This window comes from Ovis canadensis, chromosome X, assembly GCF_042477335.2.
Source record: "Ovis canadensis isolate MfBH-ARS-UI-01 breed Bighorn chromosome X, ARS-UI_OviCan_v2, whole genome shotgun sequence".
Classification (NCBI taxonomy): domain Eukaryota; kingdom Metazoa; phylum Chordata; class Mammalia; order Artiodactyla; family Bovidae; genus Ovis; species Ovis canadensis.
In genome coordinates, this window is record NC_091727.1 from 113,832,862 (window position 1) to 113,849,068 (window position 16,207).

At 39.9% G+C, this 16,207-nt stretch overlaps 1 pseudogene; it reads right to left on the reverse strand.

Annotated features, from left to right (window-relative positions):
• Nucleotides 1–14,718: 14,718 nt before the first annotated feature.
• On the reverse strand, nt 14,719–16,114 carry LOC138930841 (actin-related protein T2-like; annotated as a pseudogene).
• Between the last annotated feature and the right edge of the window lie 93 nt (nt 16,115–16,207).

Sequence of the window (16,207 nt, forward strand, 5' to 3'; positions counted from 1 at the left end):
CAACTCTCACATCCATACATGACCACTGGAAAAACCATACCCTTGACTAGACAGACCTTTGTTGGCAAATTCAGTACTTGGGTGCAATCTTAAAAATGACAGAATGATCTCATTTCATTTCCAAGACAAACCATTCAACATCACAGTAAGCCAAGTCTATCCTCCAAACACTATTGCTGAAGAAGCTGAAGATGACCTATGAAGACCTAAGACCTTCTAGAACTAATACCAAAAAAAAAAGTCCTTTTCATCATAGAGGACTGGAATGTGAAAGTAAGAAGTCAAGAGATACCTCGAAAAACAGGAAAGTTTTGCCTTGGAATACAAAATGAAGCAAGGCACAAACTCACAGAGTCTTGTCAGGAGAATTCACTGGTCATAGCAAACACCCTCTTCCAACAACACAGGAGATAATTCTACATATGGACATCACCAGATGGTTAATAATGAAATAGATTGAGTATATTCTTTGCAGCTGAAGATGGAGAAGCTCTACACAGTCAGCAGAAACATAACTGGGAACTGACTGTGCCTCAGATCATGATCCCTTATTGCAAAATTCAGGTTTAAATTGAAGAAAGTAGGGAAAACCACTAGGCCATTCAGGTATGACCTAAATCAAATTTCTTATGATTGTACAGTAGAGGTGATGAATATATTCAAGGGATTAGATCTGGTAGGAAGAGTGTCCAAAGAACTATGGATGGAGGTTCAGAACATTGTACAGGAAGTGGTGACCAAAACCATCACAAAGAAAAAGAAAGAAAGCAAAACGGTCGTCTGAGGAGGCCTTACAAATAGCTGAGAAAAGAAGAGAAGTGAAAGATAAGGGAAAAAGGGAAAGATATACCAACTAAAAGCAGAGTTCCAGAAAATAGCAAGGAGGGATAATAAAGCTTTCTTAAGTGAACAATGCAAAGAAATAGAGGAAAATAATAGAATGGGAAAGATTAGAGATCTCTTTGAGAAAACTGGAGATATCAAGACAACATTTCATGCAAAGATCAGCACAATAAAGGACAGAAACGGTATGGACCTAACAGAAGCAGAAGATATGAAGAAGAGGTTTCAAGAATAAACAGAAAAACTATACAGAAAATATAATAATTATCCTGGTAAAAACGATGGTGTGGTCACTCGTCTAGAGCCAGATATCCTGGAATATGAAGTTAAGTGGACCTAAGGAAGCATTGCTATGAACAAAGCCAGTGGAGGTGATGGAATTTCAGCAGAGCTTTCAAATCCTGAGATAAGGCTGTTAAAGTGCTACACTCAATACGTCAGTAAATTTAGAAAACTCAGCTGTGGCCACAGGAGTCAGTTTTTATTCTAATCCCCCAAAAGTACCATGCCAAATAATGTGTAAAGTACTGTAAAATTGTGCTTATTTCACTAGCAAAGTAACTCTCAAAATTCTTCAATCTAGACTTTAAATGTATGTGAACCAAGAACTTCCAGATATACAAGCTGGATTTAGAAAAGTCAGAGGAACCAGAGATCAAATTGCCAATATTGGTTGGATTGTAGGGAAAGCACAGGAATTCCAAAAAACATCTACCTCTGCTTCATTGACTATGCTACAACCTTTGACTGTGTGGATCACAATAAACTGGAAAATTCTTAAAGAGATGGAAATACCAGACCATCTTACCTTTCATCCCAGAAACCTGCACACAATTCAAGAAAAAATATTTAGAACCAGCCATAGAGCAGTGAACTGGTTCCATATTGAAAAAGGAGTACATAAAGGCTGTATATTGTCACCCTGCTTATTTAACTTATATGCAGAGTACATTTTGGAAAACACTGGATGAATCACAAGCTAGAATCAAGATTTCCAAGAGAAATATCAACGACCTCAGATATGCAGATGATACCACTTTAATGGTGGAAAGTGGAGAGGAACTAAAGAGCCTCTTGATGAAAGTGAAAGAGGAGATTGAAAAAGCTGGCTTAAAACTCAACATTCAGGGAGGGGTGGTCCTAAGATGATGGAGGAATAGGACAGGGAGATCATTTCTCCCCCACAAATTCATCAAAAGAACATTTAAACACTGAGTAAATTCCACAAACCAACTTCTGAATGCCAGCAGAGGACATCAGGCATCTAGAAAAGCAGCCCAGTGTCTTTGAAAGCAGGTAGGAAAAAATATAAAAGACAAAAAAAGAGACAAAAGAGGTAAGGATGGAGCTCCTTCCCAGGAAGAGAGTTTTAAAAAGAGTGAGGTTTCCAAACACCAGAAAACACTCTCACTGCCGAGTCTGTGGCAAGCCTTGGAATCAAAGAGGGCAACATAACTGGGAGGAAAAATAAATAAATAATTAAAACCCACAGATTACGTGCCCAACAGTAACTACCCCAGCGGAGAAGCAGAGTGGACGCCTGCATCTGCCACTAGCAAGCGGGGACTGGGCAGGGAGGCGTGTGCTGCATTGCTTAGAGTACGAATCAGGCCTGAATGCTCCAAGGACAATCCGAGGGAATTAAATTGGGCTAGCAAACCGCACTGTGGGATAGTTACCACGTGAAAAGCCCTAACCTAAGACACCACCAGGCGCGCTCACAGAACAAAGAACTGAACAGAGCTAGCCTGCTACAGCCCATCCCCCTCCTATGACAGGCAGCCAGAGCCAGAAGGGGACAATTGCAGCCCCAGAGAGGCATTATCTACAAAATTGCAAGCAGGCTTCTTTCCTAACTAAGACTTCTTCAGGTTCTGGACGGTCAACATCCACCTGAGAAGGTGCGCTGGTTGTACACCCAGAAAACCGAGTGGCAGGGATGGGTGAGGCGATGAGTTGCAGTGACCAAACTCACCAAACACCTCATCACCTGAGCTGCTCAGACCTGGGAAGGGCACAAAACGCAGACCCAGCCGAGTCTGTGCCTCTGAGGGCTACCCGAGTGACCGAACCTGAGCAGCTTAGACCTGGGAGGTGCATGCAGCCCAGGGCTGGCCTCAGACGGTTCCCAGTGGAGCAACCTAGAGCCTGAGCAGTGTGGGCAGGGAGGGCACATGCACCATGAGTGGGTGTAGGCCCAGTGTGGTTGAGACACTGCAGGCACATGCCAGTGTTATTTGTTTTTAGTGTCCGTCCCTCCCCACAGCTAGACTGAATAAGTGAGCCTAAAAAAGTGTCCACCACCATCCCCTTGTGTCAGGGCAGAAATTGGACACTGAAGAGACCAGCAAACAGAAGAAGCTAAAACAGAGGGAACTGCCTTGGAAGTGACAGATAGAATAGATTAAAACCCTGTAGTTAGTACTAACTACATAGGAAGGGGCCTATAGATCTTGAGAAAGATAACCCGGACCAAGGAACTATCCGAAAATCAACTAACAACACACTGCACACAACAATACCAGAGAAAAATCCTAGATATATTTTTACTATTTTTACTATCATTCTTTTTTAAAAACTTTTAAGTCCTCTATTACTCCTTTAATTTTAATTTTTATAACCTATTATTACTTTGTAAAAAAAAGACTATTTTTTAAAGCAAACTTCATATATGTATGTATGTATATATGTATATATATATATATATATATATATATATATATATATATATATAATTTTGTGACTTTGCTTGCTTTCTTTTCTTGAACATTGTATTTTTGGAAATCCAAACTCTAGATTTTTAATCCATGCTTTTTGGTATTTGTTATCAATTTTGTACCTTTAAGAACCTAATCTTTACTACCCATTTTTACTTGTGAGTGATATCACTGGCCTGATTGCTCTCTCCCGCTTTGGACTCTCCTTTTTTCTCCACCAGGTCACCTCTATCTCCTCCCTCCCCATTCTCTTCTCTACCCAACTCTGTGAATCACTTTGTGTGTTCCAAAGAGTGGAGAATACTTCAGTTCAGTTCAGTTCAGTCGCTCAGTCATGTCCGACTCTTTGTGACCCCATGAATCGCAGCACGCCAGGACTCCCTGTCCATCACCATCTCCCGGAGTTCACTCAGACTCATGAACATCGAGTCCGTGATGCCATCCAGCCATCTCATTCTCGGTTGTCCCCTTCTCCTCCTGCCCCCAATCCCTCCCAGCATCAGACTCTTTTCCAATGAGTCAACTGTTCATATGGGGTGGCCAAAGTACTGGAGTTTCAGCTTTAGCATCATTCCTTCCAAAGAAATCCCACGGCTGATCTCCTTCAAAATGGACTGGTTGGATCTCCTTGCAGTCCGAGGGACTCTCAAGAGTCTTCTCCAACACCACAGTTCAAAAGCATCAAATCTTCGGTGCTCAGCCTTCTTCACAGTCCAACTCTCACATCCATACATGACCACAGGAAAAACCATAGCCTTGACTAGACGGACCTTAGTCGGCAAAGTAATGTCTCTGCTTTTGAATATGCTATCTAGGTTGGTCATAACTTTTCTTCCAAGGAGTAAGTGTCTTTTAATTTCGTGACTGCAGTAACCATCTGCAGTGATTTTGGAGCCCAGAAAAATAAAGTCTGACACTGTTTCCACTGTTTCCCCATCTATTTCCCATGAAGTGATGGGACCAGATGCCATGATCTTCGTTTTCTGAATGTTGAGCTTTAAGCCAGCTTTTTCACTCTCCTCTTTCACTTTCATCAAGAGGGTTTTTAGTTCCTCTTCACTTTCCACCATAAGGGTGGTGTCATCTGCATATCTGAGGTTATTGATATTTCTTCCAGCAATCTTGATTCCAGCTTGTGTTTCTTCCAGTTCAGCGTTTCTCATGATGTACTCTGCATATAAGTTAAATAAGCAGGGTGACAATATACAGCCTTGACATACTCCTTTCCCTATTTGGACCAGTCTGTTGTTCCATGTCTAGTTCTAACTGTTGCTTCCTGACCTGCATACAGATTTCTCAAGAGGCAGGTCAGGTGGTCTGGTATTCCCAGCTCTTTCAGAATTTTCCACTGTTTATTCTGATCTACACAGTCAAAGGCTTTGGCATAGTCAATAAAGCAGAAATAGATGTTTTCTGGAACTCTCTGGCTTTTTCCATGATCCAGCGGATGTTGGCAATTTGATCTCTGGTTCCTCTGCCTTTTCTAAAACCAGCTTGAACATCAGGATGTTCACGGTTCATGTATTGGCGAAGCCTGGCTTGGAGAATTTTGAGCATTACTTTACTAGCATGAGACGAGTGCAATTGTGCGGTAGTTTGAGCATTCTTTTGCATTGGCTTTCTTTGAGATTGGAATGAAAACTGACCTTCTCCAGTGCTGTGGCCACTGCTGAGTTTTCCAAATTTGCTGGCATATAGAGTGCAGCCCTTTCACAGCATCATCTTTCAGGATTTGAAACAGCTCCACTGGAAATCCATCACCTCCACTAGCTTTGTTCATAGTGATGCTTTCTAAGGCCCACTTGACTTCACGTTCCAGGATGTCTGGCTCTAGATGAGTGATCACATCATCATGATTATCTGGGTCATGAAGATCTTTTTTGTACAGTTCTTCTGTGTATTCTTGCCACCTTTTCTTAATATCTTCTGCTTCTGTTAGGCCCAGACCATTTCTCTTCTTTATCACGTCTATCTTTGCATTAAATATTCCCTTGGTATCTCTAATTCTCTTGAAGAGATCTCTAGTCTTTCCCATTCTGTTGTTTTCCTCTATTTCTTTGCATTGATCGCTGAAGAAGGCTTTCTTATCTCTTCTTGCTATTCTTTGGAACTCTGCATTCAGATGCTTACATCTTTCCTTTTTTTCTTTGCTTTTCACCTCTCTTCTTTTCATAGCTATTTGTAAGGCCTCCCCAGACAGCCATTTTGCTTTTTTGCATTTCTTTTCTATGGGGACATTCTTGATCCCTGTCTCCTGTACAATGTCACAAATCTCATTCCATAGTTCATCAGGCACTCCATCTATCAGATCTAGGTGCTTAAATCTATTTCTCACTTCCACTGTATAATCATAAGGGATTTGATTTAGGTCATTCCTGAATGGTCTAGTGGTTTTCCCTACTTTCTTCAATTTGAATCTGAATTTGGTAATAAAGAGTTCATGATCTGAGCCACAGTCAGCTCCTGGTCTGGAGAATACTTAGGGAACTGATTACTGGCTGGATCTGTCTCTCTCTTTTTGATTCCCCCCTTTTATCCTCCTGACAACCTCTGTCCTTTTCCTCCCTCTTCTCTTCTCTGTATAACTCCGTGAACATCTCTGAGTGGTCCAGACTGGGGAGCAAACGTACGGAAGTGTTTACTGGCTAGCTTGCTCTATCCTCTTTTGATTACACCTCATCTCTCGGGTCACCTCTAACACCCTCCTCCCGCTTCTTTTCTCCATGTAAAACTGTGAAACTCTTTGGGTGTCACTCAATGTGGAAAAACATTTCATCTTTAACCTAGACGTTTTATCAACAGTACTGTATAGATGGAGAAGTCTTGAGACTACTGTAAAAATAAAACTGAAAACCAGAAGCAGGAGGCTTAAGTTCAAATCCTGAGAACACCAGAGAACTCCTGATTCCAGGGAATATTAATCAACAGGAGCTCATCAAACACCTCCATACCTACACTGAAACCAAGCACCACCCAAGGGCCAACAAGTTCCAGAGCAAGACATACCAAGCAAATTCTCCAGCAACATAGGAACACAGCCCTGAGCTTCAATATACAGGCTGCCCAAAGTTACTCCAAACCTATTCACATCTTGTAACTCATTACTGGACATTTCATTACACTTCAGAGAGAAGAAATCAAGCTCCACCCACCAGAACACCGACACAAGCTTCCCTAACCAGGAAACTTTGAAAAGCCATGGGTACAACCCCACCCACAGTGAGGAAACACCACAATAAAGAGAACTCCATAAACTGCCAGAATACAGAAAGGCCACCCCAAACACAACAATATAAACAACATGAAGAGAAAGAGGAATACCCAGCAGATAAAGGAACAGGATAAATGCCCACCAAACCAAACAAATGAGAAAGAGATAGGGAATCTACCTGATAAAGAATTCTGAATAATGATAGTGAAAATGATCCAGAATCTTGAAATAAAAACAGAATCACAGATAAATAGCCTGGAGACAAGGATTGAGGAGATGCAAGAAAGGTTTAACAAGGACCTAGAAGAAATAAAAAAGAGTCAATACATAATGAATAATGCAACTAATGAGATTAAAAAAAAACACTCTAGAGGGAACAAATAGTAGAATAACAGAGGCAGAAGATAGGATTAGTGAAGTAGGAGATAGAATGGTAGAATTAAATGAATCAGAGAGGAAAAAATAAAAATGAATTAAAAGAAATGAGGACAATCTCAGAGACCTCCAGGACAATATTAAATACCCCAACATTCGAATGATAGGAGTCCCAGAAGAAGAAGATAAAAAGAAAGACCATGAGAAAATACTTGAGGAGATAATAGTTAAAACTTCCCTAAAATTGGGAAGGAAATAATCACCCAAGTCCAAGAAACCCAGAGAGTTCCAAAGAGGATAAACCCAAGGCAAAACACCCCAAGACACATATTAATCAAATTAACAAAGGTCATACACAAAGAACATAAATTTAAAGCAGCAAGGGAAAAACAACAAATAACACACAAGTGGATTCCCATAAGGATAACAGCTGATCTTTCAATAGAAACACTTCAGGCCAAGAGTGAAATGCAGGACATATTTGAAGTGCTGAAAGAAAATAACCTACAGACCAGATTGCGGTACCCAGCAAGGATCTCATTCAAATATGAAGGAGAATCAAAAGCTTTATAGACAACAAAAAATGAGAGAATTCAGCACCACCAAACCAGCTCTCCAATAAATGCTAAAGGATCTTCTCTAGACAGGAAACACAAAAAGTGTGTATAAACTGGAACCCAAAACAATAAGGTAAATGATAATGGGATTATACTTATCAATAATTGCCTTAAACGTAAATGGGTGGAATGCCCCAACGAAAAGACAAAGTCAGGCTGAAAGGATACAAAAACAAGACCTCTATATATGTTGCCTACAAGAGACCCACCTCAAAACAGGGGACACATACAGACTGAACGTGAAGGGCTGGGAAAAGATATTCCATCAAATAGAGACTAAAAGAAGGCAGGAGAAGCAATATTCATATCAGATAAAATAGACTTTAAAACAAAGGCTGTGAAAAGAGACAAAGAAGGACACCACATAATGATCAAAGGATCAATCCAAGAAGAAGATATAAGAATTATAAATATATATGCACCCAACATAGGAACACCACAATATGGAAGATAAATGCTAACAAGTATGAAAGGGGAAATTAACAATAACACAATATAGTGGGAGACTTTTATACCCCACTCACACCTATGGACAAATCAACTAAACACAAAATTAACAAGGAAACATAAACTTTAAATGATAAATAGACCAGCTAGACCTAATGGATATCTATAGGACATTTCACCCCAAAACAATGAATTTCACCTTTTACTCAAGCACACATGGAACTTTCTCCAGGATAGATCACATCCTGGGCCATAAATCTAGCCTTGGTAAATTCAAAAAAATTGAAATCATTCCAAGCATCTTTTCTGACCACAATGCAGTAGGATTAGATCTCAATTACAGGAGAAAAACTATTAAAAATTCCAACATATGGAGGCTGAAAAACGCACTGCTGATTAACAAACAAATCACAGAAGAAATGAAAAAGGAATCAAAATATTCATAAAAATGAATGAAAATGAAAACACAACAACCCAAAACCTGTGGGATACTGTAAAAGCAGTGCTAAGGGGAAAGTTCATAGAAATACAGGCATACCTCAAGAAATAAGAAAAAGTCAAATAAATAACCTAACTCTACACCTAAAGCAACTAGAAAAGGAAGAAATGAAGAACCCCAGGGTTAGTAAAAGAAAAGAAATCTTAAAAATTAGGCAGAAATAAATGCAAAAGAAACAAAAGAGACCATAGCAAAAATCAACAAAGCAAAAAGCTGGTTCTTTGAGAGGATAAATAAAATTTACAAACCATTAGCCAGACTCATCAAGAAACAAAGGGAGAAAAATCAAATCAATAAAATTAGAAATGAAATGAAAATGGAGAGATCACAACAGACAACACAGAAGTACCAAGGATCATAAGAGACTACTATCAGCAATTATATGCCAATAAAATGGACAACGTGGAAGAAATGGACAAATTCTTAGAAAAGTACAACTTTCCAAAACTGAACCAAGAAGAAATAGAAAATCTTAACAGACCCATCACAAGCACGGAAATTGAAACTGTAATCAGAAATCTTCCAGCAAACAAAAACCCAAGACCAGATGGCTTCACAGCTGAATTCTACCAAAAATTTGAGAAGAGCTAACACCTATCCTACTCAAATTTTCCAGAAAATTGCAGAGGAAGGTAAACTTCCAAACACATTCTATGAGGCCACCATCACCCTAATACCAAAACCAGACAAAGATGCCACAAAAAAAGAAAACTGCAGGCCAATATCATTGATGAACATAGATGCAAAAATCCTTAACAAAATTCTAGCAATCAGAATCCAAAAACACATGAAAAAGATTATACACCATGACCAAGTGGGCTTTATCCCAGGGATGCAAAGATTCTTCAATATCTGCAAATTGATCAATGTAATACACCACATTAACAAATTGAAAAATAAAAGCCATATGATTATATCAATAGATGTAGAGAAAGCCTTTGACAAAATTCAACATCCATTTATGATAAAAACTCTCCAGAAAGCAGGAATAGAAGGAACATACCTCAACATAATAAAAACTATATATAACAAACCTACAGCAAACATCCTCAATGGTGAAAAATTGAAAGCATTTCCCCTAAAGTTGGGAAGAAGACAAGGGTGCCCACTTTCACTGCTACTATTCAACATAGTTTTGGAAGTTTTGGCCACAGCAATCAGAGCAGAAAAAGAAATAAAAGGAATCCAAATTGGAAAAGAAGAAGTAAAACTCTATTTGCATATGACATCATCCTCTAGATAGAAAACCCTAAAGACCCCATCAGAAAATTACTAGAGCTAATCAATGAATATAGTAAAGTTGCAGGATATAAAATCAACACACAGAAATCCCTTGCATTCTTATACACTAACAATGAGAAAATAAAAACAGAAATTAAGAAAACAATTGCATTCACCATTGCAATGAAAAGAATAAGATACTTAGGAATATATCTACCTAAGGAAACTAAAGACCTATATATAGAAAACTACAAAACACTGGTGAAAGAAATCAAAGAGGACACTAATAGATGGAGAAATATACCATGTTCATGGATTGGAAGAATCAATATAGTGAAAATGAGTATACTACCCAAAGCAATCTATAGATTCAATGCAATTCCTATCAAGCTACCAACGGTATTTTTCACAGAGCTAAACCAAATAATTCCACAATTTGTATGGAAATACAAAAATCCTCGAATAGCCAAAGCAATCTTGAGAAAGAAGAATGTAACTGGAGGAATCAACCTGCCTGAATTCAGGCTCTACTACAAAGCCACAGTCGTCAAGACAGCACAAGGATAAAAATATAGATCAATGGACCAAAATAGAAAGCCCAGAGATAAACCCAACACCTATGGACACCTTATATTTGACAAAGGAGGCAACAATATATAATGGAGAAAAGATAATCTCTTTAACAAGTGTTGCTGGGAAAACTGGTCAACCACTTGTAAAAGAATGAAACTAGAACAATTTCTCATACCATACACAAAAATATACTCAAAATGGTTAAAGATCTAAACATAAGAACAGAAACTATAAAACTCTTAGAGGAGAACATTGGCAAAACACTCTCTGACATAATCACAGCATGATCCTCTATGACCCACCTCCCAGAATATTGGAAATAAAAAGCAAAATTAAACAAATGGGACCTAATTAAAATTAGAAGCTTCTGCACAACAAAGGAAACTATCAGCAAGGTGAAAAGACAGCGTTCAGGAAGGGAGAATATGAAATGAAGCAACTGCAACTGCAAAGAACTAATCTCAAAAATATACAAGCAACTCCTGCAGCTCAATTCCAGAAAAATAAACAACCCAATCAAAAAATGGGCCAAAAAACTAAACAGACATTTCTCCAAAGAAGACATACAGATGGCTAACAAACACATGAAAAGTTGCTCAACATCACTCATTATTAGAGAAATGCAAATCAAAACCACGATGAGGTACCATTTCACGCCAGTCAGAATGGCTTCTATACAAAAATCTACAAGCAATAAATGCTGGAGAGGGTGTGGAGTGGGAATGCAAACTAGTACAGCCACTATGGAGAACAGTGTGGACATTCCGTAAAAAAACTGGAAATAGAACTGCCTTATGACCCAGCTATCCCACTGCTAGGCATACACACTGAGGAAACCAGAATTGAAAGAGACATGTGTACCCCAATGTTCATCACAGCACTGTTTATAACGCCAGGACATGGAAGCAACCTAGATGTCCACCAACAGACGAATGGATAAGAAAACTATGGTACATATACAGAATGGAATATTAAGTTCAGTTCAGTTCAGTCACTCAGTCGTGTCCGAATCTTTGCAACCCCATGAATAGCAGCATGCCAGGCCTCCCTGTCCATCACCAACTCCCAGAATTCACTCAGACTCATGTCCATCGAGTCTGTGATGCCATCCAGCCATTTCATCCTCGGTCATCCCCTTCTCCTCCTGCCCTCAATCCCTCCCAGCATCAGAGTCTTCTCCAATAAGTCAACTCTTTGCATCAGGTGGCCAAAGTACTGGAGTTTCAGCTTTAGCATCATTCCTTCCAAAGAAACCCCACGGCTGATCTCCTTCAGAATGGACTGGTTGGATCTCCTTGAAGTCCCAGGGGCTCTCAAGAGTCTTCTCCAACAACACAGTTCAAAAGCATCAATTTTTTGGCACTCAGCCTTCTTCACAGTCCAACTCTCACATCCATACATGACTATTGGAAAAACCATAGACTTGACTATATGGACCTTAGTCAGCAAAGTAACATCTCTGCTTTTGAATATGCTATCTAGGTTGGTCATAACTTTTCTTCCAAGGAGTAAGCGTCTTTTAATTTCATGGCTGCAGTCACCATCTGCAATGATCTTGGAGCCCCCAAAAATAAAGTCTGACACTGTTTTCACTGTTTCTCCTTCTATTTCCCATAGAGTGATGGGACTGGATGCCATGATCTTTGTTTTCTGAATGTTGAGCTTTAAGCCAACTTTTTCACTCTCCTCTTTCACTTTCATCAAGAGGCTTTTGAGTTCCTCTTTACTTTCTGCCATAAGGGTGGTGTCATCTGCATATCTGAGGTTATTGATATTTCTCCCGGCAATCTTGATTCCAGCTTGTGTTTCTTCCAGTCCAGTGTTTCTCATGATGTATTCTGCATATAAGTTAAATAAGCAGGGTGACAATATACAGCCTTGACGTACTCCTTTTCCTATTTGGAACCCTCAGCCGTTAAAAAAAATGCATTTCAATCAGTTCTAATGAGGTGGATGAAATTGGAGCCTATTATACAGAGTAAAGTAAACCAGAAACGACTTATGCAGCTCAATTCCAGAAAAATAAATGACCCATTCAAAAATTGGGCCAAAGAACTAAATAGACATTTCTCCAAAGAAGACATACGGATGGCTAACAAACACATGAAAAGATGCTCAACATCACTCATTATTAGAGAAATGCAAATCAAGACCACAGTGAGGTACCACTTCACACCAGTCAGAATGGCTGCGATCCAAAAATCTGTAAGCAATAAATGCTGGAGAGGGTGTGGAGAAAAGGGAACCCTCTTACACTGTTGGTGTGAATGCAAACTAGTACAGCCACTATGGAGAACAGTATGGAAATTCCTTAAAAAATTGCAAATGGAACTGCCTTATGACCCAGCAATCCCACTGCTGGGCATATACTCTGAGGAAACCAGAATTGAAAGAGACACGTGCACCCCAATGTTCATCGCAGCACTGTTTATAATAGCCAGGAGATGGAAACAACCTAGATGTCCATCAGCAGATGAGTGGATAAGAAAGCTGTGGTACATATATGCAATGGAGTATTACTCAGCCATTAAAAAGAATACATTTGAATCAGCTCTAATGAGATGGATGAAACTGGAGCCTATTATACAGAGTGAAGTAAGCCAGAAAGAAAAACACCAATACAGTATACTAACACATATATATGAAATTTAGAAAGATGGTAATGATGACCCTGTGTGCGAGACAACAAAAGAGACACAGATGTGTAGAGTGAACTTTTGGACTCAGAGGGAGAGGGAGAGGGTGGGATGATTTGGGAGAATGGCATTGAAACCTGTATACTATCATGTAAGAAATGAATCGCCAGTCTATGTTCAATGCAGGATACTGGATGCTTGGGGCTGGTGCATGGGGATGATCCAGAGAGATAATATGGGGTGGCAGGTGGGAGGGGGGTTCATGTTTGGGAACTCATGTACACTAATAGCAGATTCATGTCAATGTATGGCAAAACCAATACAGTGTTGTAAAGTAAAATGAAGTAAAAATAAAAATTTAAAATAAATAAATAAATAAGCACACACACAAAAAGAAAAAGACCAATACAGCATGCTAACATATATATATCGAATTTAGAAAGATGGTAACAATAACCCTGTATGCGAGACTGCAAAAGAGACACAGATCTATAGAACAGTCTTTTGGACTCTGTGCGAGAGGGAGAGGGTGGGATGATTTGGGGGAATGTCATGGAAAAATGTATAATATCATATAAGAAATAAATCACCAGTCCAGGTTTGATACAGGATCCTTGGGGCTGGGGCATTGGGGTGACCCGGATGGATGGTACGAGGAGGGAGGTGGGAGGGGGGTTCAAGATGAGGAACATGTGTATGCCCATGGCGGATTCATGTTGATGTGTGGCAGAACCAGTACAATATTGTAAAGTAATTAGCCTCCAATTAAAATAAATAAATTTAAAATAAAAAGAGAGAAAAAACGATATATACTATGAAGTCAGTTACAGAGTGACTGTGCAATATACTCCCTAGAATGCCTGAGGTATAAATAAATGTGTATTCATCTGAATATTAAAAACAAAAAACTAAACATTCCAAAAAGGAAGATCATGGCAGCCAATCCCATCATTTCATGGCAAACAGATGGGGAAAATGTGAAAACAGTGTCATATTTCCTTTTCTTGGATTCCAAAATCAATATGAACTGTGATTGTATCCATGAAATTAAAAGACACTTGCTCCTTGAAATGATAGCTATGACAAGACTAGACAGTGTACTAGAAAGCACAGACATCACTTTGTCAACAAAGGTCCATATAGCCAAAGCTATGATTTTTCCAGTAGTCATGTGTGGATGCGAGAGTTGGACTATAAAGAAGGCTAGTATGAAGAATTGATGCTTTCAAACTGGTGCCTGTAGAAGACTCTTGAGAATCCCTTGGGCAGCAAGGAGATCAAACCAGTCAATTCTAAAGGAAATCAACCTTGAATATTCACTAAAAGGACTGATGCTAAAGCTGAAGCTCCAATAATTTGGACGCTTGATGCAAAGCACCAAGTCATTGGAAAAGATTCTGATTCTGGTAAGGTTTGAGGGCAAGAGGAGAAGGGGACAACAGAGGATAAGATAGTCAGATGGCATTGCTGACTCACTGGATATGAGTTTGAGCAAACTCTAGGAGATAGTGAAGGACAGGGAAGCCTAGCGTGCTGCAGTTCATGGAGTCACAAACATGACTTAGTGACTGAACAACACTTAGTGACTGAACAACAACAACAACAACAATGAGCAAGTAAGGAGTCTGGTGAGGTGCTCTGTGATGTCCTTCCCCACTATGTAGAGATTTGTGACAGCATGTGGCAGGGAGTAACCCTCAAAGATGGGGACAGTGCAAATGATCCCATCCCCACTGTCCACCCCTAGGCCTGTGACTGAGGCAGAGACATAGAGTGCTACAACAGTGTGGTTGGACAGGCAGAAGGCAGGCACATTGAAGATCTCAAACTTCACTTCTGTTGTCTTCTCCTGAGTCTCCCTTGGATTCAAGGAGGGCTCAGTCATGAGCACGGTCATTGAAAGGGTTTTACTCCCAGTTCCCACTCAAAACATTACTTCCAGGGTTTCTCCATGTCATTTCATCCCCTTACCATTTCAAGTTCAATCAGTTCAGTTCGGTCGCTCAGTCGTGTCCAACTCTGCAACCCCATGAATCCCAGCACACCAGGCCTCCCTGTCCAGCACCAACTCCCAGAGTTCACTCAAACTCATGTCCATTAAGTCAGTGATGCCATCCAGCCATCTCATCCTCTGTCATCCCCTTCTCCTCCTGTCCCCAATCCCTCCCAGCATCAGGGTCTTTTCCAATGAGTCAACTCTTCGCATGAGGTGGCCAAAGTATTGGAGTTTCAGCTTCAACATCAGTCCCTCCAATGAATACCCAGGACTGATCTCCTTTAGGATAGACTGGTTGGATCTCCTTGCAGTCCAAGGGACTCTCAAGAGTCTTCAACACCACAGTTCAAAAGCATCAATTCTTCATTGCTCAGCTTTCTTCACAGTCCAACTCTCACATCCATATACAATTACTGGAAAAACCATAGCTTTGACTAGATGGACCTTTGTTGGAGAAGTATTGTCACTGCTTTTTTTTTTTTTTCAAATCTTTAATTCTTACATGCGTTCCCAAACATGAACCCCCCTCCCACCTCCCTCCCCACAACATCCCTCTGGGTCATCCCCATGCACCAGCCCCAAGCATGCTGTATCCTGCGTCACACATAGACTGGAAATTCAATTCTTACATGATAGTATACATGTTAGAATTCCCATTCTCCCAAATCATCCCACCCTCTCCCTCTCCCTCTGAGTCCAAAAGTCCATTATACACATCTGTGTCTAATATGCTATCTAGGTTGGTCATAACTTTCTAAGGTAGTACAAATGCAAGGTTTCATACTTCCACAAGCCTTCTTCCCCTACAAAGTACTTCTTCTGATTGTCTCTTGTCAAAGTGATTTTAAATTTAAGATGCCCTATCAGAGAGATGAGGAGATAATGGCATCCAGTCTCTCTATACCGGCCTACTTTGGAGAGTCTAGATCCATTGTCAAAAATTATAGGCTGGAGTATCTAATATATATGGTTTGAACATGTCAACAGTATGCTGTTTCAAACCTCAACAAAATAAAGAACACTTAGCCATATTGTGAGACAATAGGCACTGCTTGGAATTTAAACAACCACA